Raw genomic sequence first — 21,133 nt, 5'->3', positions numbered from 1 at the left:
CAGGGTGGAGCCCTGATGGATGACCTGGAAACAGTAACTGAAGTAGCACAGTGCTACCTGCCGACACTGAAGCCCTCCAGTCAAGCGTGTCTGCACACGGGCCACCCACAGCCTGGGGGGACATCAGCCAACCAGGGGAGGTTCCTGGACCCTCGCCGCGGGTCCCACTTCTGACCCGATCTGTGGCCTCCTCGATCCCTAACGTCTGGCCACCGGGATTTGCACAGGAGAGTGATCAGGAGCCCTACCCAGGGCTGGCCTCTTCCCCTCCCAACTCCAGAGCTATGTTTGATCAGGGGACACATGCCTTGGTGCCATGCACAGGTGCAGTGGGGACAGCAATGTGGGGTGGGAGGGAGGGCCGGCCCAGCTCCAGGGCAAAGGAGCCAGTGGGAGAGAATGTCCTGCCCTGTAGCTCACCAGGCTCCCTGGGTGCAGTTGTCAGTGATCCCTGTGCTGGCTGGGGACACATCGCAGGACACATGGTGTGTGCGTGTGTGTGCATGTGTATAGGCTGTGTATGAATGGGTGTGGTATCAGGTGTGTGTGATGGAGGGTTGTATGTGTGAGTGCCTACATGGTGCGTGTGCATGATATGTGGGTGTTGGTTGTATACAAGTGTGTGTGGTGTCAGGTGTGTGTTGGAGGGTGTGCAGGTGGGTTTGTGTATGTACATGAAGGTGTGTGGTCGTATGTGAGGGTTTGGGTGAGGGGTTCAGTGTGTGTGTGTTTATGGGTGTGTGTGAGGGTTTGGGTGTGCACGTGTGTTTGGCTGTGTGCCTGGGTTTGTGAGTGTAGGGGAGCATATGGCAGGGTCTGGGTGGGTGGAGAGCCTGGGTGTGCTGTGCCAGGTCCCTCCTCTTGGAGACCAAGGCCAGCACATCCTGCTGTTTTGTCTGACAATGTCTCCCCATGAGGCTGTGACGCCCTGGGCAGGGCTGGTTCTGAGACCATCTGCTCCAAATGGTCCTCTCATTGCCCACAGGACATTAACTGCTAGATCTGAATCAGGAAATGTGAGTGTTCTCAGTGAGGACAGTCAGGGAATGGCGCTGGTCTGGTGGCATGTGCCCCAGCATGTAGTGCACTGCTCTGCCAGCACGTTGGCATCTGTTAGGGAGCAGGAACCTGTGAGGGCGGGAGCGATGCGGCCTCAGTGGCGCTGGAATATGATAAGCCCTCTCCTCAGCCCTGCAGACCCAGCCCCGTGCCAGCACTCAGTATGGGCTGTGCGTCCCTGTTCAGATGCAGCCCTTCCTTTGACTTGAAGCCTTCCTCCTGGTGACACCCAGTGGCACTGACCTCATCATGCTGTTTCTTCCTCCGAGCCCTCCTGAAGCAACAGTTAAATGTGCCACCTGCACACAGCAGGGACTCTGTAGCCTGGCCACAAACCATCCGAGTGGCTGCCAGCATGAGCCCAGGCCAGGTGGGCAGTAACTACAGGAGACAGGCAACCCGTACCCTGTCCACTGGACACTGGACAATGTGGCTTCCACCCGCATTGCTAAGCAGCTGGTCTTTCCCACCTGGGAAGGAGATACCCAGGACAAGGGGCTTTGGCAGGAAAACCAGGACGGTGCTTCCCAATCTTGGACCTGAGGAACCATGGTGAATGCAGGGCCACACAGTCCCACCAAAGGGGCCAGTGGTTTCCAGAGGCTCAGACCTTCCACCTGTGTTTCCCAGATGAATGAGGGCACGCACATCCTTGGGGGGGGGGGGGGGAGGAGTTCCTGTGCCCGCCCAGCCCCACCCAGCTGCGTCCTCCCTCTGCAGGAATGCTGTCATTGAGCACACCCAGGAAAACGAGGTGAGCTCTGGGTGGGTGGAAAGGGCCAGGGATGCCAGGTCAGACATGAAACAGGACCCTCTAACTCGCCCAGGGACCCAGACCCCTTCCCGCACCCTCCAAAGAATTCCTGGAAGGACAGAAGCTGTGGACCCACATTTGCCACCTCCCCCACATTGCCCCACTCTCAAGCCCACCTGCCTGCCCCCTAGGCTTCCTCTCTGAGAACCTGCCAGGTGTGTGTGGGTTGGGGTGCCGCTGGACTTGGCCTTGTGTGGAGGAGGGGAGAGGTGAAGTGGAATGGGAGACCACACCAGCTAGCTCAGGCACACGTTCCAGATGGGGACAGTCGCTCCCACAGGTGGCCAGCATCCCCACCCCCAGCCCCGAAGGGCAACAGGACTCCTCCCTGAGTGCTTGGGCCCCACTCCCCACAGCAGAACGCAGTGTTCTCACACTATAGGAAGGCTTTGGCCAGTTTTCCACACAGGAAGAACAGCTGTTGTCTGTCCTGCAGCCAGGAAGGTTTAGGAGGAGGACAGGCCCCTGGTTTAATCCCCATCTCTTATAGACAGGAGGGAAGCTGAGACCCAACCCCCAACCCCTAACTAACCCCCAAACCCCAACCCCAGCCGAGGTGAGAGTGGGGGCGGGCAGCAGGCTCTGAGAGCAGCAACTTCTGAGTCCCCCTCTGAGCACAGCTTACCTGCTCAGGAGGGTGGGCAGGGAGAAAGCTCCATAACTCCGGCCCTATGTGTCCAGGTCCTCACTGAAAGAGGTCAAACAAGTTTTAAAAAGTTTAAGAAAATCAAAATTGAAAAGGAGGAAAAGTCACAAATACAGAATCTGCAAATGAGGATCCACTGTAATTATCAAATATACCATCAACTAATGGTTTGTGCTCAAAAAGGATCATACTGGCTTAAAATTAAACATGTCCATGGAACACTTAAAATTGGAATAAAGGCTAGGGAGCTCTCACTGTCTTGTGGAGGAGACAGACCAGGGAAGTGGGCAGAGACACTGAGGGAGGCTCTTTACCAAGTCCTGGCAGAGGCCACATGTGGGCGTGTGATGTCCTTGGTCAGGGAGGAGCAGACTGTTTCCAGGAGCCTCTGCCCCGCGAGCTACTTGGGCCAATCTTTGAGGTAGGGGCGGAGCAGGTGCCCCTCAGGCTGCTGTTAGAACCCACCTGGTGCTTCTGTGACCCACAACCTTGGAACTAAATATCTGCATAGACTAGGAAGGGCTCCGGGGTCCTGACAAGCCTTGGGAGCTTCTTGATGACTTTTACTATTTATAGGTAAAAATACAAGCAGCTGTGTTAAGCTTTGCGACAGTTTTCCTTCTGAGGTCCTGGATCAGCTTAATTAATGTGTCTTAATATTGCAAGGCAACCTTAAAAGCACACCACTGAATCTCCTGTAGGTCCAACGAGGTGCACTGCAGCTGAGATTCTGGAAGGGAGTGGTGCAAACACACACGAGAGAGTATATCAAGAGTCTGGTTTGAAATCCAGTTTGAAATGCAGAGCTCCATCCTGGGGCGATTCTTCACCTGTAATCTTTATCTAATTGAAGGGTTCACAATTGAACATGGGTTTCTGTCAGGACCAGCTGGTCCTGAAGAACCATTTTCAGTAGTAACTGTGCACACACATCGTTACCGGGGCCCCTCCAGAGCTGACATCTGGGGTGACATTCCCAAAACTATAATATGTGAGTAGATATTCTTTGTGAGAGGATAGGGGGGAATTAATGCTGGAAAGTTGTTTTCTTCTCTAGCTATTTTTAATTTATAGAAGGAAAGGCAGCTTGTTCTCAGGCCCACTCTGACTTGCACACAGGGAGAGAGTGTGAGTCCGGAAGCCCATACTCCTAGAGCCATGGAAAGAGGTCCCCAGGCACGAGGCCCGGAAGCAATGCCCGCCGGGCTGCTGATGATCAGTTTCATGCCCTCCTGCGATGACAAGTTCATTTGTAATGTTTGTGTTGCCACACAAACTTCTTTCCCGTGAAACTGGGCCCAAGAGGTGGAGGCTGCGCCTCAAACATCTTTGGTGGCCACTTCATGGAAGTGAACCTTTCATCTCAGGGCTCCTGGGGCAGGCGCCTACCGACTAAAACCAATGTGGGAGAGTAACCTAGGACTTCTCCACCCCCTACCATCTCAGATGTAATTATGCAGTTATTTATGCGTGTGTGTGCACATAGAGGCACACACACACACACAAACACACACATGCAGACAGCCTCAGGCACATGCAACACACATGGAGACATACATACATTGGAAAACCTGCAGACCCACATGGAAACAAGCAGACACATGCAAACAGGCACACACACAGCATATACTCAATGCAGCTTCCAAAAAATTTTAGAACAGCTTATAAAGGACACATAAAATTTCTCTGAAAACAGGTTAGTTGCAAGGAAGAAAATGGAAAGGACAGTGACTTCAGGTGGGGCTGGAAATAAAAGCGAACAGAAAACATGACGATGACCATGTGGTGACAGCCAGCACTCCTGCATCAGTCCCCATGTGCCTGGGCTGATGGACATGATTATTCCATATGTCATAGGGGAGGAGCCATATGCAGGCATGGCTGCCTGTTCTGCCTCTTTTGATGGCCCTGAACCTTCCAACAGGAACCGCTCTGAGCCACGTTGATGACTGGCACATGTTGGGACCTCTGGGTGACAGAACAGGCCTCCCTCCTGAGGTTGTTGTGCGTGCTCTGCTGCCACAGCTGTGTCAGCATCTCTCATGCCCCAGATGAATGTTGCAGCTTTGGTATTCACAAGGGTCACCACTGGGCCACTGGGGGTTGTCTTCTCAAGGCTAAAGATTGGGGACCAGAGCAGGTGCTGTGAGAAGGAGCAGGGAGTTCATGTTTGGACACTTCTTTGTATCACCATTTCTGCCTTTTATTGGGACAGAGGAAGTCTGGGCAGACAAGAGATGGTCCCAGCTGTGCAGCTATATGGTCACAGTCATTTCCCTCCCTCGCCAGGCCCCTTCTAGATTGGCCATCTGGTCAGTGAGGGTAAGCCTGCTGCTTCTTTGGCCCTTGCAAGGGAGCATGTGGTTCTGGTCAGGCCAGCCTCTGCACTCACACAGTGGGAAGGGAAACCACAGCTGGGACATCAGTCTAGAACAGGTGCGAATGGTCGACAGATGGATGCCACTGGCAGCCAAGAAAAGCTAGAGTGGAAGAGAAGCAAACAGGGGAAAAGCCTGCCTAGCATCCAGGATGCTCATGGGGCAGGTGCAAGATCAGGACTTTACAGAGTCCCCATAGGACGCACACCACGTAAGGTTCTCTGTTGTAGAATCCTTGTCTGTCCCCGCCCAACAGATGGAAGGTAAAATCTATTAGCCTCAGGCTTTATGCAAAAGTATCTAACGAGTGAGCTGGAGGATTTACTTCATTTGACAGCCTCATTTGACAGTCTGGTGCAAGGGAGCCGCCAAGTGAGAGGAAGCAGCCATGCCAGAGGGAGCAACCTGGGTGAGATGGAACAGCCTGGGTGAGAGGGAGCAGCCTGGGTGAGAAGGAGCAGCCTGGGTGAGAGGGAGCAGCCTGGGTGAGAGGGAGCAGCCTGGGTGAGAGGGAGCAGCCTGGGTGAGAGGGAGCAGCTTGGGTGAGAAGGAGCAGCCTGGGTGAGAGGGAGCAGCCTGGGTGAGAGGGAGCAGCTTGGGTGAGAAGGAGCAGCTTGGGTGAGAGGGAGCAGCCTGGGTGAGAGGGAGCAGCTTGGGTGAGAAGGAGCAGCTTGGGTGAGAGGGAGCAGCCTGCTGAGAGGGAGCAGCCTGGGTGAGAAGGAGCAGCCTGGGTGAGAGGGAGCAGCCTGGGTGAGAGGGAGCAGCCTGGGTGAGAGGGAGCAGCCTGGGTGAGAGGGAGCAGCTTGGGTGAGAAGGAGCAGCTTGGGTGAGAGGGAGCAGCCTGCTGAGAGGGAGCAGCCTGGGTGGGAAGGAGCAGCCTGGGTGAGAGGGAGCAGCCTGGGTGAGAGGGAGCAGCCTGGGTGAGAGGGAGCAGCCTGGGTGAGAGGGAGCAGCTTGGGTGAGAAGGAGCAGCCTGGGTGAGAGGGAGCAGCCTGGGTGAGAGGGAGCAGCTTGGGTGAGAAGGAGCAGCTTGGGTGAGGGGGAGCAGCCTGCTGAGAGGGAGCAGCCTGGGTGAGAAGGAGCAGCCTGGGTGAGAGGGAGCAGCCTGGGTGAGAGGGAGCAGCCTGGGTGAGAGGGAGCAGCTTGGGTGAGAGGGAGCAGCCTGCTGAGAGGGAGCAGCCTGGGTGAGAGGGAGCAGCCTGGGTGAGAGGGAGCAGCCTGGGTGAGAGGGAGCAGCTTGGGTGAGAGGGAGCAGCCTGCTGAGAGGGAGCAGCCTGGGTGAGAGGGAGCAGCTTGGGTGAGAAGGAGCAGCTTGGGTGAGAGGGAGCAGCCTGCTGAGAGGGAGCAGCCTGGGTGAGAAGGAGCAGCCTGGGTGAGAGGGAGCAGCCTGGGTGAGAGGGAGCAGCCTGGGTGAGAGGGAGCAGCTTGGGTGAGAGGGAGCAGCCTGCTGAGAGGGAGCAGCCTGGGTGAGAGGGAGCAGCCTGGGTGAGCGGGAGCAGCCTGGGTGAGAGGGAGCAGCCTGGGTGAGAAGGAGCAGCCTGGGTGAGAGGGAGCAGCCTGGGTGAGAAGGAGCAGCCTGGGTGAGAGGGAGCAGCCTGGGTGAGAGGGAGCAGCCTGGGTGAGAGGGGGCAGCCTGGGTGAGAGGGAGCAGCCTGGGTGAGAGGGGGCAGCCTGCTGAGAGGGAGCAGCCTGGGTGAGAGGGAGCAGCTTGGGTGAGAGGGAGCAGCCTGCTGAGAGGGAGCAGCCTGGGTGAGAGGGAGCAGCCTGGGTGAGAGGGAGCAGCTTGGGTGAGAGGGAGCAGCCTGGGTAGAGGGAGCAGCCTGGGTGAGAGGGAGCAGCCTGGGTGAGCGGGAGCAGCCTGGGTGAGAGGGAGCAGCCTGGGTGAGCGGGAGCAGCCTGGGTGAGAGGGAGCAGCCTGGGTGAGAAGGAGCAGCCTGGGTGAGAGGGAGCAGCCTGGGTGAGAAGGAGCAGCCTGGGTGAGAAGGAGCAGCTTGGGTGAGAGGGAGCAGCCTGCTGAGAGGGAGCAGCCTGGGTGAGAAGGAGCAGCCTGGGTGAGAGGGAGCAGCCTGGGTGAGAGGGAGCAGCCTGGGTGAGCGGGAGCAGCCTGGGTGAGAGGGAGCATCCTGGGTGAGAAGGAGCAGCCTGGGTGAGAGGGAGCAGCCTGGGTGAGAAGGAGCAGCCTGGGTGAGAGGGAGCAGCCTGGGTGAGAGGGAGCAGCCTGGGTGAGAGGGGGCAGCCTGCTGAGAGGGAGCAGCCTGGGTGAGAAAGAGCAGCCTGGGTGAGAGGGAGCAGCCTGGGTGAGCAGGAGTAGCCTGGGTGAGAAGGAGCAGCCTTCTGAGAGGGAGCATCCTGGGTGAGAAGGAGCAGCCTGGGTGAGAGGGAGCAGCCTGGGTGAGAGGGGGCAGCCTGGGTGAGAGGGAGCAGCCTGGGTGAGAGGGGGCAGCCTGCTGAGAGGGAGCATCCTGGGTGAGAAGGAGCAGCCTGGGTGAGAAGGAGCAGCCTGGGTGAGAGGGAGCAGCCTGGGTGAGAGGGAGCAGCCTGGGTGAGAGGGAGTAGCCTGGGTGAGAGGGAGCAGCCTGGGTAGAGGGAGCAGCCTGGGTGAGAGGGAGCAGCTTGGGTGAGAAGGAGCAGCCTGGGTGAGAGGGAGCAGCCTGGGTGAGAGGGAGCAGCCTGGGTGAGAGGGAGCAGCTTGGGTGAGAAGGAGCAGCCTGGGTGAGAGGGAGCAGCCTGGGTGAGAAGGAGCAGCCTGGGTGAGAGGGAGCAGCCAGGTGAGAGGAAGAAGCCGGTTGAGAAGAAGAAGCCAGGTGAGAGGGAGACTCCCCAAATGCCCATGGAGCATTGATCAGGCTGGGACATGATAGAGCCCCCCACATGGTGGCGGGGGAGGTGCCACAGGAGCTATGTTTTGGGAAGACATTCTGTAGCTTCCCTGGGCAGAGGCGGCAGAAGAGACCTGGCCAGGGTCCAGGAGGTCACCCTGAATGCTGTTCCCCTTGGTGAAATCTAGACTCAGGACCTCAGACACTGAGAGGCATTGAGGGCCCTACTAGACAGGGCAGCCTGGGTGGGATGTTGGGTCTGGGTTGCCCACAAGGGGAAGGCAGGGGCAGTTCCACGCCATTCCCTCCTTGCCTGCTCTGACCTACTGACAGACCCAGAAACCTAATTTAGAAAATCTATGGCCTCACCAAAACTCAACTGGCCTGCTGCTTCCAGAAGGGTGGAGCCACCTTTTGGTCTGCCCACCTGGGCAGAGTGGGACCACAGGGGCCACCAGAGGTCTCACAGGAGGGCCAACGGCCAGCAGCTAGCTGTGCCTTGGGTGCTGGGTGTCCTGGACCCTGAGGACGTGCTCGGTCCAGGCAGTCAGGCCTTGGCTTGCTGGAGGGGTTTTCCTCCTGCTGAGCTGTATGGGACTTCCGGTGTCTGCGCTGGCCCTTCTCTACCACAGTGTTACCTACCGTGTTTCCCCGAAAATGAGACCTAGCTGGACCATCAGCCTTAATGCGTCTTTTGGAGCAAAAATTAATATAAGACCCAGTATATTATATTATATCATATCATATCATATCATATCATATCATATCATATCATACTATATTATATATTATATTATATTATATTATATTATATTATATTATATTATATTATATTATATTATATTATATTATATTATATTATATTATATTATATTATTATATTAAAGACTGGGTCTTATATTATAGTAAAATAAAACCGGGCCTTACACTAATTTTTGCTCCAAGAGACGCATTAGAGCTGATGGTCCGGCTAGGTCTTATTTTCCAGGAAACACGGTATGTCTGTCCTGGAGGTGACTCCACTCATGGGGGAGCACTTGTTCCTTCTCAACTCCCTCTGCCTCCATGAAAACCCACAATGGCTCTCTCCTGAGGGGCCCGGCCATGGGCCCCTTCCCCATGCTATGACCCAGAGCATTGGTCCAGCATCCCTCATCCAGGGGCTATCCTTGCTGGGAGTGCAGCCCCATCAAAGCTCTGAGGCCGCGGGGCAGCCCAGCTCCCAGCATGTGGCACTTGGTGCTGATCCTGTGTGTGCAGGTATGAAGGCTCAGCTCCAACACCCACAGCCCAGGGCTCAGATCCCAGCTCTACCACGTCTGTGGCCTGACCCTAGGCTGGCCGCCTGCCCTTGTAGTGGAGGGTAACCTAGTGCAGCAAGGGACTGAGCCTGTCTTTCCTGCTCCCACTTGAGCCTGGGCCCCTAGACTCCTTGGGACAACTGCAGCCAGGGTGAGTCACTGCCCACTCATCTGGGCAGGCATTTGCTGGGGCAGGGGTTGATGTCATGGAAGAATCCTCCCCTTAAGAAGCATACAGGCACAGATGACCACTGCCCAGGCCACTGGGTTCACCTGAGGGGCTGGGTGCTACACAGGGGAAACTCATGTGAGCTGGACCGTGAGGGTCAAGTGAGAGCTGACCAGGTGGGGAGCAGAAGGGTTAGGGACAGCTGAAACTCAAAGTCCAGAGAAGGAAAGGGGGTGAAGATGGGGACAGCCAGTGTGTCTGGAACACGTGTGCACATAAGTGCTGTGTCATTGGAAGTGTGCAAGTGTGCCAGCACTTATGCAGATGTGTGCATGTATACACTCATGCACATGTGTGAGATGTGTGAGTGTTTGTGTGTGTTTGCATGTGTGCCAGTGCATGAAAGCATGTGTGTGCAGATGTATGCGTGTGTGGACATGCCTGCATATGTGCAAGTTCATATGTGTAAGTGCATGTGTCCTATATGTGGGGCACTGTAATGAGAAGGTATCTTAAGACCAACAATGAAGCAGGCAACTCCACAGAATAGGACCGAATTTATCGTAGGGTAATTTACTTATGGGAAAATTGGGTCAGAGCCGACAGATGAGCTGGCAGTTCTGTGCAGATTATTCTCCATTCACAGACCCCTGTCACAGTACTTTTTTTTTATAGTATATTGTATATAGTATACTGTATATAGTATAGGGTACTGACAAGACAAAGGGACAAAGAATGCAATATGCACCGGGGGCCATATCTCCTCGTGGTCTTGTGATAGATGATTGTTTATAATCAATATTATCACCAGTTTGATATTCATCTCTGTTGTCATGCCATTCGGCTGTTGCTACCAAAAATATTTATGGCTACATTTTAAGGAACACAGATAATCATCAACTAGAAGGCTTTGATACGCTTGCTAAGGACAGTGGGATTGGTCCAAGGTCACAGCATAAAACTAAAGTGAAATGAAATCTGGGACACAGAGATGGAGTTTGTTCACATCTACATTTATACAGCATGTGTGCAAGTGTGACAGTGCATGTGCAATGTGTGTATATATATGCAAGTGTGCACATGTGTTCAAGTGTGAGGGTGAAAGTGTTTCTACATGTGTGTGTATGTGTGTGTGCCTGTGTGTGCATGTGCATGCATGTGTATGAGTGTGTGTGTGTGTTCCTGGTGCCTGCAGGTGTCTGGTGTGGACCAACGCCCTAGGTAGTTGACAGAGAGCAGGGTTGGCAACATCCTTGAGGTGGGCATCCTGCAGCCTCAGTGAGGCCTGCCGGGGCACGGAGCAGAACTGCCGTGAAATGCTGCAGACAGGCCCTGGTGCCAGGTGGCAGAGAGCAGGGTGGGATAGAGGCTGAGGGGCCATGGTCCAGAAAGTAAGGGGACAAGCACAGAGTACAAATGGAACAGACAGAGAGGTGGGTACCTGAGGGGAGACGGATGTCTGGGCAGAGTCCCTGGGCAGTGGTGACCCTTAGCTGAGGGTCAAGAGATTTCAGAACCTGGGAGCAGGTATTCTGGAATCACAGAACCCAGGGTCAGGCTGGACCTGGGCCCTGAGAGTCCCACTGGGGAGGGGTCCTGGCTGGCTCCCAGAGTGCGAAGCAGGGTGGGCTGAGGCCATTGCCACTTCCCAAGTGCTTGTTGGTCTCCCCTGAGGTTGGGCCACTTCTCCAGCACAACCTGGCTGACACTTGTCCCCTCAGCCCATGACTGGGACCCTCTAGGCCACAAACCACCCAACCTGTGCTGCCTTGGGGTCTCCTCTCCAATGGTGAGAGTCCCAGGACCTGAAGGTGGACTGTCCCCAGGACCTGGATCAATGTGGGGACAGTCCCAGAGAGCAGTTTCTAGGCTCTTGGCCTCACATGGAGAGGTGCTGGCTTGGGTAGTGGATGGCCATCAGCTGTGACTGGTTGGCCGTCAGCTGTAACCAGTTAGCCAATTAGCCACTGAAATAACTGCTGTGACTGCATTGGTTGGCTGGTTGGCAGGCAGAGAAGTGGACGGCGGGTTGCGGATCATGTGGATCCTACTGCATTTGTCTCGCCCAGCTGCCAGTGACAATATAGTGGTGTGACTCCCCTATCCATGGCTCCGTGGGTGTTCCTTTTTGGCCTAGCCATATCCTGCATTCTTATGTGGGGAGCAGGACCAGAGACCCCGCATGACACCCCAAATGACAATCAGTCCCCAGCTTCCTCATCAGCCAGCCCCAATACCACCTGCAGGCCCCTGGTTGGGAACACCGGGGAATGCGCCACAGTGCAGGAGGAGAGTGAGGAGGCTGGACCTGGAGCTGCAGCTCAGTGCTCCCACCCCTACCACCCTTCTCCCAGCCGTGCTCCACTGAGAGGCCGCAGACCAGGAGTGGGGCTGGGTCCCAAGGAGGAGCAGCACATCTGGCCAGGCACAAGCATCATTTCCTGTTTTAGAGAGCGAAGAGTCACGGCAGCTCCCTGCATTGTCCTAGGGGCTTGGCTGAGGCCCCAGCTCTCCAGAGGGACATGCCTAGTTAGCCTACCTTCCCCAGGGCCAGGCCAGGGACTGAGAACCAGGCTGAGGCTTTCTGGTTCCTTCATGGTGCCCCCAAGGAAAGTACACAGAGCACGACCCCCACACAACACACGGCACCCACACAGGAGTGCAGGGCAGCCACACATGGTGCCCACACACACATACACAGCATGGCCATGGTCCCAGCATGTCCCAAGGACAAGCTTGCCTGGGGGTCAGTCCTTTACTGTCGTGTGGGGAACCCTGCTCGCTTCGCCATTTGTCGTGCACGGCAGCCTGCAGGGTCTCTGCTCCCACTCCCCACATAAGAACGCAGGATATAGCTAGGCCATAAAGGAACACCCACGGAGCCATAGATAGGGGAGTCATACCACTATAATCTCACTGGAGGCTGGATCCACATGACCTGCAACCTGCTGTCTGCTTCTCTGCCTGCCAACTGACTGACTGACAAACCAACGCAGCTGAGGCAGTTATATCAGTGGCTAATTGGCTAACTGGTTACAGCTGACGGCCAACTAGCCACAGCTGACGGCCATCTACTACCCGGGCCAGCACATTTCCACGAGAGGCCAAGAGCCTGGAAACTGCTCTCTGGGACTCTGTCCCCACATTTACTGTATCTTCAACCTTCACCTGTATGATGCCAAGGAGTCTGCATGGTGGCATGGGGAGCACACAGCCATCCCCAGTCAGGGAGCCCTGTAGCAAGCAGGGACACTGGGACCTGCTCATTCCAACTAGTGTCTCCAGAGACAATGCCCCAGGGCTCTGTTAGGCTGGGGGCAGACATGACCAAGCTGGAAAGTAAGGAGAGAAGATGGGCTAGGGCAGGTGGAGACGTGGGGCCACAACAGTGCTCAGGTTATCACTCTATGGGCAGAAGCAGGGTGGGTTCCTGGGCAGTTTCCACCCACCTTCTCACTGGTGGGTCCTCAAAGGGCAAGGGGATGGGAGTGTATCTTCTGACTTCTCAGAGCCCCACCCACTGTGCCAGCATCAGAGGACAGGCTAGTGTCTGGCCCCGGAAGGGTGGCAAGCAGCCCGGCCCCACTCAGGGCCACAGCCCAAAGCCAATCTCTCTCCAAACAGCTCTCCTGATGGAGAAGGCCATATCCCAGCTCCTAGCACTGGAGCTCTCGCTAGAGCTTGTGGAGAGTGAGGGTCTCCAGGGCTGGCTGAGGAGGCAGGAGTGCTGCTCCGCCCACTCCCAGGGCTGGAATGTGAGAAAAGGGACTATCAGGTTTCCTCATTTGCCTGACAAGTTCACTTAACCAGGGGCTGAGCCCTGCTCTAATGGGAACCAGCTGTGGGAGGGGATGCTGTCTGGAAGGGGAACAGGCCACATCTCCCTGCTCACATCATCTCCCAGGGAAGACCTGGGTAGCTTTACAATTGGGGAAAGTGAGGCCCACAGCGGCCTGTACCCAGGGCTCCTCCAGGCAGACTGCAGCTGGGAATCCTTGGGCCAGCGGCACCCCTCACAGTCAATGCCCAGAGGACTGTCCTCAGGCCTAGGCAATCTACTCCGCCACCTGGCTTTCCCTGCACAGGAGCTACCCATCGGTCCCTGCACCTGGTGAGGCCTGTGCAGGTAAGCCCTCCTTTGATACAGCCACAACACCCCTCAGACCTGGGCGCTCAGGAGTGAGAAGTGATTCTCCCTACCCCAGGTCTCCCAGGGAAACAGGCTTTGTACCTTGCCAGTAATTCTCAGGCCCAGGAGCTGAGGGGTGCTTCTGGGAAGGATTATAGGGACCCATGTGAGGAGTGTCATACAGCATCCTGCCACCCAGACAGCAGAATCCAGGCTTACCCGGGCCGGATCTAACCTGCCAAACTAGCTTATCATGGGACACACTCTGCTCAACCTCTGGGTCCAGGCTCTGAGGGAGGGGAATTGTGGGGACAGAACCCCAAAAAGCAGTTTCCAGGCTCTCGGCCTCACATAGACAGGTGTTGGCTCAGGTAGTAAATGGCCATTAACTGTGATTGCATGGCCATCAGCTGTGGCTAGTTGGCCGTCAGCTGTAACCATGAGCCATTGGCCACTAATATAACTGCTGTGGCTACGCTAGCAAAAAGAAGAGAAGAGAATGGGGGCTAGCAAGAAGATGGTGGCTGGGCTGGCAAGTGTGGATGGCGGTTTGCGGACAGTGTGGATCCAGCCTCCAGTGAGAATATAGTGCCGCCAGAGAGAATATAGTGGTATGACTCCCCTACCTATGGCTCCATGGGTGTTCCTTTATGGCCTCACCATATCCTGTGTTCTTATGTGGGGAGTGGGAGCAGAGACCCCGCCTGGCACCCCGCACGACAAATGGCGCAGGGAGCAGGGTATGGTGCCAGCCAAAGCTCTCCGAAGGACGGTGGAACAGTTTGTGTGTATGAACACTCAGTCTCAGGAAGACCAGGAGGAGCAGCTGCCGGAGAGCTGGACCGCCGTGGAGGGGTGGGAGGACGTGGACGGTTCTCCCACCAGCACAGGAAAAGCCGTGCAGCTGCTGGAGAGCTGGAGCCCCGTGGAGAGGTGGAAAGATGTGGACGGTTCCCCAACCAGCACAGGCCAGAGAAAGCAAAGGTCGTTGCAGCCCTGTGGGCCGGGAAGTGCTTGCTGAGGCAGCCCGGATACGGGACTTGTCCCAGGAGGAAACGCTTGCTGAGTCCTCCATGGGAGATGAGGGTGAGGTCAAGGTCGTCCTTCACCCCCAGGACAGCTCTGGCGAATGACTATGGACTATGGGGAATTGCCGTCCATCCCTAATTTAATGGACAGCTGTCGTGCGGGGAAGCCTGCGGGGTCTCTGCTCCCGCTCCCCATACAAGAACGCAGGATATGGTGAGGCCAAAAAGGAACACCCACGGAGCCATAGGTAGGGGAGTCATACCACTATATTCTCTCTGGCGGCACTATACTCTCACTGGAGACTGGATCCACACTGTCCGCAAACCGCCATCCACGCTTGCCAGCCCAGCCGCCATCTTCTTGCTAGCCCCCATTCTTTCTCTCTCTCTCCCTCTTTTTCTCCTCGGCTCTGCTTCGTAGCCGCAGCAGTTATATTAGTGGCTAATGGCTCACTGGTTACAGCTGACGGCCAACTAGCCACAGCTGATGGCCATGCAATCACAGTTGATGGCCATTTACTACCTGAGCCAGCACCTGTCTATGTGAGGCCGAGAGCCTGGAAACTACTTTCTGGGGCTCTGCCCCCACAACAGCTTGACTGTTTGTTTGGGAACATACGACCATGTAGTGGAACTGGGGGATATTTGCTTTTGTGTCTTGACTGGCTACCATTGAGAATATGTAAGCACCTTGATTGTGAGTCGCTGTTGTTCCAGCAGGGTACCCTGAGAGGCCCAGAGAGAGTGGCAGTGCCCTGAGAGACCTGGCTGAGTCCAGGAAGTCTGGCTGAGCCCTGAAGATGCCCTGGCTGTGCCCAGGAAGTCGGGCTGTTCCCAGAGAGAGTGGCAGTGCCCTGAGAGACCTGGCTGAGTCCAGGAAGTCTGGCTGTGCCCTAAGAAACCCTGGCTGTACCCAGGAAGTCGGGCTGTTCCCAGAGAGCGTGGCAGTGCCCTGAGAGTCCTGGCTGAGTCCAGGAAGTCTGGCTGTGCCCTGAGAAACCCTGGCTGTACCCAGGAAGTTGGGCTGTTCCCAGAGAGCGTGGCAGTGCCCTGAGAGACCTGGCTGAGTCCAGGAAGTCTGGCTGTGCCCTGAGATACCCTGGCTGTGCCCAGGAAGTCAGGCTGTTCCCAGAGAGAGAGTGGCAGTGCCCTGAGAAACCCTGGCTGTGTCCGGGAAGACAGGTGGTACCCTAAGAAGTCCAGGAAGTCTGGCCGTGTCCAGAAGCACGGGTGGTGCCCTGAGAAACCCTGGCTGTGTCCAGGAAGACAGGTGGTACCCTAAGAAGTCCAGGAAGTCTGGCCGTGCCCAGAAGTACTGGTGGTGCCCTGAGAAACCCTGGCTGTGCCCAGAGAGCCTGGTTGTGTCCAGGATATTGCATTCACCTCCAGGCTCCTCGCACAGGGCCCCTTGCGGAAGACGCTTGTCGCGTAGATTGTGAGGCGAGAGCCTGTAGGGGTGGAGTGTGGGGACAGAACCCCAAAAAGCAGTTTCCAGGCTCTCGGCCTCACATAGATAGGTGCTGGCTCAGGTAGTAAATGGCCATCAACTGTGATTGCATGGCCATCAGCTGTGGCTAGTTGGCCGTCAGCTGTAACCAGTGAGCCATTGGCCACTAATATAACTGCTGTGGCTACGCTAGCAAAAAGAAGAGAAGAGAAGGGGGGCTAGCAAGAAGATGGTGGCTGGGCTGGCAAGTGTGGATGGCGGTTTGCGGACAGTGTGGATCCAGCCTCCAGTGAGAGTATAGTGCCGCCAGAGAGAATATAGTGGTATGACTCCCCTACCTATGGCTCCATGGGTGTTCCTTTTTGGCCTCACCATATCCTGCGTTCTTGTGTGGGGAGTGGGAGCAGAGACCCCGCCTGGCACCCCGCACGACAGGAATGGATCACATAGGTCAGGCCTAGGGGGCAGCAATGACCACACCGGGGCTGACGCCTATACCCAGGAACCCATGGCCTCTAACAGTCAACATGGCCTGTGGTGACCAGGCCTCCTCCCTCCTCACCTCCCAGGTACGGCCTGGCCCCACTCAGCATGGAGCTCATGGGGGAAAGGCAGCTCTCCATGGCAGGGTGAGAGACGGGGTACAGAGGAAATATGGGGTGGAAGGAACAGGCCTGTGAGGGAAAGTTGGGGTACAGGAGGGGCATGGAAGTAGAAGTCCCAGGCTAGTGAGGTGCATTTGGGGTACTGAAGGGGACATGGGAGTGGAAGGGGCCAGCCTGTGGGGGCCATTGGCATACAGGAGGGAAGATGGCAGCTGAAGGAGCTGGTCTTAAGAGCAGTTGGCATAAAGGAGGGCACGTAGTTTCTGAAGGAGCAGGCCTGTAAGGCAGTTGGATTATAGGAGTGGACTGGGGGTTGAAGTAGCAGGTCTGTGGGACTGTTGGGGTACAGGAGGGCACATGTGGGGTGGAAGGAACCGGTTTTAGGAACACTTGGGTTATAGGAAGGGACGCTAGGGTGGAAGGAGCAGGCTTGTGGAGACAGTGGGGAGTATGGGCTGGAGCAGGTCTTTGGGGGACATATGTGGTACAGGAGGGACTTGGAGATTGAAGGAACAGGTCTTAGGAACAGTGGGGTACAGAAGTGGACATGGGAGTGGAAGGAGCAGACTTACACTGGTCCCATCTTCACAACAACAGTGAGTCACCCTGTTTCAGGTTGTTCTGGGATCAGTGCAGTTTCTCTGAGGGAGAGCTCTGGCTGTACAGTCACACTTGCACCTCTGTGGTGCCTCAGCAAAACCCCAGGACGATCTGTAAACAAGTGAGCATGAGTAAATTCCAGTAAAACCCTACTCATTCTCACTGATATTTGAGTTTACAATTTTCACATGTTGGAAAATATTCAATTTTTTTCAACCATTTATAAATTTAAAAGTCTTTCTTATCTAAAAGGACACTGAAAACAGGTGCAAATATGAGTCTGCAGACTCTTGAGCTAGACTGGTGAAGCTTTTAAAAATAACATGCATTACATCATCTATAAATCCTATTGTGTGTTCACCACCCAGAGTCAGTTCTCCTTCCATCACCATATATTTGATCCCCCTTACCCTCCCTTTCCACCCCCCACCTCCCTTACCCTCTGGTAACCACTAAACTATTGTCTACATCTACGAGTTTTTGTTTCTCATTTGTTTGTCTTGTTCTTTTGTTGTTTTGGTTTATATACCACATGTCAGTGAAATCACATGGTTCTCTGCTTTTTCTGTCTGACTTATTTCGCTCAGCATTACACTTGAAATCTATGTAATTTTACTAACAATTGTCACACCAATAAATTTTAAAAATAAATTTAAAAAAAAGAAAAATAACATGCAGAAAACACTAAAATGCAATACTGAACAAGCTTTGTGCATTGCTGGTAAGTGCTGTAAATCAGCTCAGATTCTTCTAGAAAACGCAGTGGCATTGTGTTTGTGGGAGTTTAAGCTAGTATAGCCTTTTTAGGGGAATCCGTAACCTTTAACTATGCTGACACTCCCACCAGCCATTGTATTTAAAGAATGCATTCCACAGGAATACACATTGATGCCCAGAATGGGGCATTATTTGTAAGAGGGGGAAAGTGGCTATTTTATTAGGGGTTGTTGAGATAGTTGACTTCTGTGGAAGGATATGTCGGTTACGCAGAGCATCTCTCTGTGTGTTGGGTGGGTTCTCACCCATTGCCACCTGTGCTTACATGTACCATCCCCCACCCCCAGCGCTGGGCGTGAAGGGGGGCCTCGCCCTGGTCACACCTTCACTGGTCCAGGAGCGGCGGTCCTGGAGAAGCCCTGACAGTCCGCAGTGCACCGGCGGTGGGGCTGGAGTGGCAGCGGGGAGTAGGCCCACCCAGAGCTGGGCGTGGGACTGAGCTTGGGCCACCCTGGCTGGGTGAGGCTGGGAACCGCCCGCTGGTCGCAGCCTCCCCAGGCCCGTAGTTGACTCGGCTTCTCCGCGGAGGGCAGAGCGCAGCCCAGGTCAGCGCGCGCCTGGCCAAGCCAGGCTGTTGCTCAGTACTCCAGCCTAGAGCACCATCGGGGAAGGGGGTGGTACCGCCCCGGGGTCTTCAGGGACTGGGGGAGGAGAGCCGAACGACCCTCAAGGACAGTAGTCCTGACTCTCCCTGCAGCCGGGCGGGCTTCCTGGGCAAGCCAAGTGAACGCGCCGGGGGAGGTCAGCGCGGCCGGCCTCTAGGATCCCACCAGCAGACAGTTTGACCGCAGGAATCTGCCTCAAACTCGGTTTTCCCAAGTTCAAAGGCAGACGGCTGGTGTGGGCGTGTCTGTCCCTGCTCCAGGCTGGCCTGGGAGGTGAAGGGCTCAGCTCTATGCTTTCCCTTGCTCTGCTCTGCCCTCCGACCAGGGATCCTCTGCGAGCTCCTTCTTCTCATGGGGCCTCCGCGGCATATTTGAAGTACTTGCTATCGGCGCTGAGCTGAGGGGCGAGTTCAGATTCAGCTGGCCGCCAGGACGTGCAGTTCTGTGCAGACTTGGCTCCTGGCTTTCCCACATTCAGGGCCTCGGAGGGCTTCTTGGCGGATCCTCCCACAACTTCCGTGCTAACCTAGGGGTCAGAATTCAGGCCTCCACAGTCCTGCCCACACAGTGCCCCCCCACCCAGTACAGGACTTTTATCAAGTGTCCCCACGTACTGGGTACAAAGACCTACAGGCTGTGGGTTGAATGGCCTGTATTCCCCCCACGTCTTCCTTTCACTTTCTCTAAAGTCTGTTGTTGTGGGCATGTCCTGTCTGTCACCACTGCTCCCAGTGTGCTGGCCTGGGGGGGTGGCGGGGGGGTGGCTCAGCATCCAAACAGAAGCTCTAGCTGCCACCCAGGCGAGTGCTAAAGCTCCCCACCCCACAGGCCAGCCCTACAACCCTCTGTCCCCACCTGTCCTAGAACCTCCTGCCCCCTTGCCCATCTTAGAATCCTCTACACACACCCCCATCAAGACTGTCTAGAACCCTCTTCCCCTGCACAGGGCCAGGCCATCTGTCTAGAGTGTCTCCTGCCCCGTGTCAACGCAGAAGGCCACAGTCCCATTGAATTTGCTGCTCTCCATGGGGACAGGAGTGAAGTGATAGCAGGACCCTGTGTGATAGTGGAGGGTGGTCAAGGAGCCCTGGGTGGCTTTGACAACCCAGTGGACAGCTGGGTGGCCTCCCTGCTGGTGGAAGAGACTGAGAATTCAAAGTTGTGTGATTCTTCAGATGCCTGGATTCTGAGTCAGAGTTGGTTTCAATCCCCAGAATCTGTGACTGAGGTTGCTGCTCGTTGATGTCGTGAGGCTCTGTGCTGACACTGCGTGGGGTCTGTGTGAAGTCCACATAGGGTGGCTTTCTGGTGGGAGCAGATTGTGGCAGGCACTACAGGTGCAGCTGCGTGATGTTACCAAGGCAGAATGGGAGATTGCTGCAGGTTCTCCACCGGTTACAGGCGAAGCAGGTTGCAAGCACCTAACTTTCTAGAAGACTTTGGAGGTGACATGGTCACAGTCAGGATGGGGCATCATGATATGCTTGTCTGTCTTTGTGCCCGGCTGTAGGCCACTTCCCCATTCCATCAACAAGGCCGGTTGTGCTGCATGGGGCTGTGCTGTGAGCAAAGCAGGGCACAGGGCACAGGGTGGTACCCTGCAGAATACCTGTCCTCAGCTCAGGACTCAGTGGGATGATGGTGCACCACCAGACTGATGAGGCCACAGGAAATAAAGTGCATGCTCTTACCCAGGACCCCAGAGGACCTGTGTGGGGGCTTAGGGGTAGGGCTGGAGTCCAAGCTGCTGAGGAGAGACCAAGGTAGCCAGTGGCTGAGAGGTCTGTTCAGTGACCCTCAGGGATGGAATAAACCAGGTGTGGACCAGAGAATGACTGAGGAGACCACGACTCAGGCCAGGTAGGACAGAGAGGTAAGGGGCAAGACTGGGGTCTGAGGTAGTGCAGGTATTACCTGGGGCAGATGTGAATCAGGCCAGGTAAGGATGGGAAAGATTGGGGGGGCACGGGTAATGTCAGGCCCGGGTGTGGATTGGAGGGGGAGGCCTGACTCCTGGGGTCAGGCTAAGGAGTGAACCTGGAAGGTGGGAGGCAATGCAACTTTCAAAGGATTCCAGAAACTCATTTGTCCGATTTCATCAAAATTTTTAAAAATTTTGCAAGGGCATTATCAAAAGAGTGAAAAGACAACCTACAGAATGTGAGAAAATATTTGTAAATCACATATCTGATTAGGGGTTAATATCCAGGATATACTGAGAACTCCTAAAACTCAACAATCAAAAAAAAAAAAAAAAAAAAAAAGCCAAACAACCCATTTTAAAAATGAGGAAGCACTTCAATAGACATTTCTCCAAAGAAGATATATGAATGGCCAACAAGCACATGAAAACATGCTCAACATCACTAATTAGGGAAATGCAAATCAAAACCACAGTGAGATAGCACCTCACATTCATTAGGACGGCTATTTAAAAAATAAAAAAAACCACGGAAAATAACAAGTGTTGGCAAGGATGTGGAAATTGTACATCACTGTTCAGAATGTAAAATGGTGCATTTGGAAAACAGTTTGATAGTTCCTCAAAAAGTTAAACTTAGAATTATCATATGATCCAGCAATTCTACTTCCAGGCACATATTCAGAATTAAAAGCAGAGAAACAAACAGGCATTTGTACACCCATGTACATGGCAGCATTATTCACAATATAAAACATGGAAGCAACCCAAGAACCCATGAACACACGAACGGATAAGTAAAATGTGGTCTATCTATACAATGGAGTTCTATGTA

This window comes from Rhinolophus sinicus, chromosome 5 (assembly GCF_057876585.1).
Source record: "Rhinolophus sinicus isolate RSI-liver-muscle chromosome 5, RSI-T2T, whole genome shotgun sequence".
NCBI lineage: Eukaryota > Metazoa > Chordata > Mammalia > Chiroptera > Rhinolophidae > Rhinolophus > Rhinolophus sinicus.
This window is presented reverse-complemented; position numbering follows the sequence as displayed.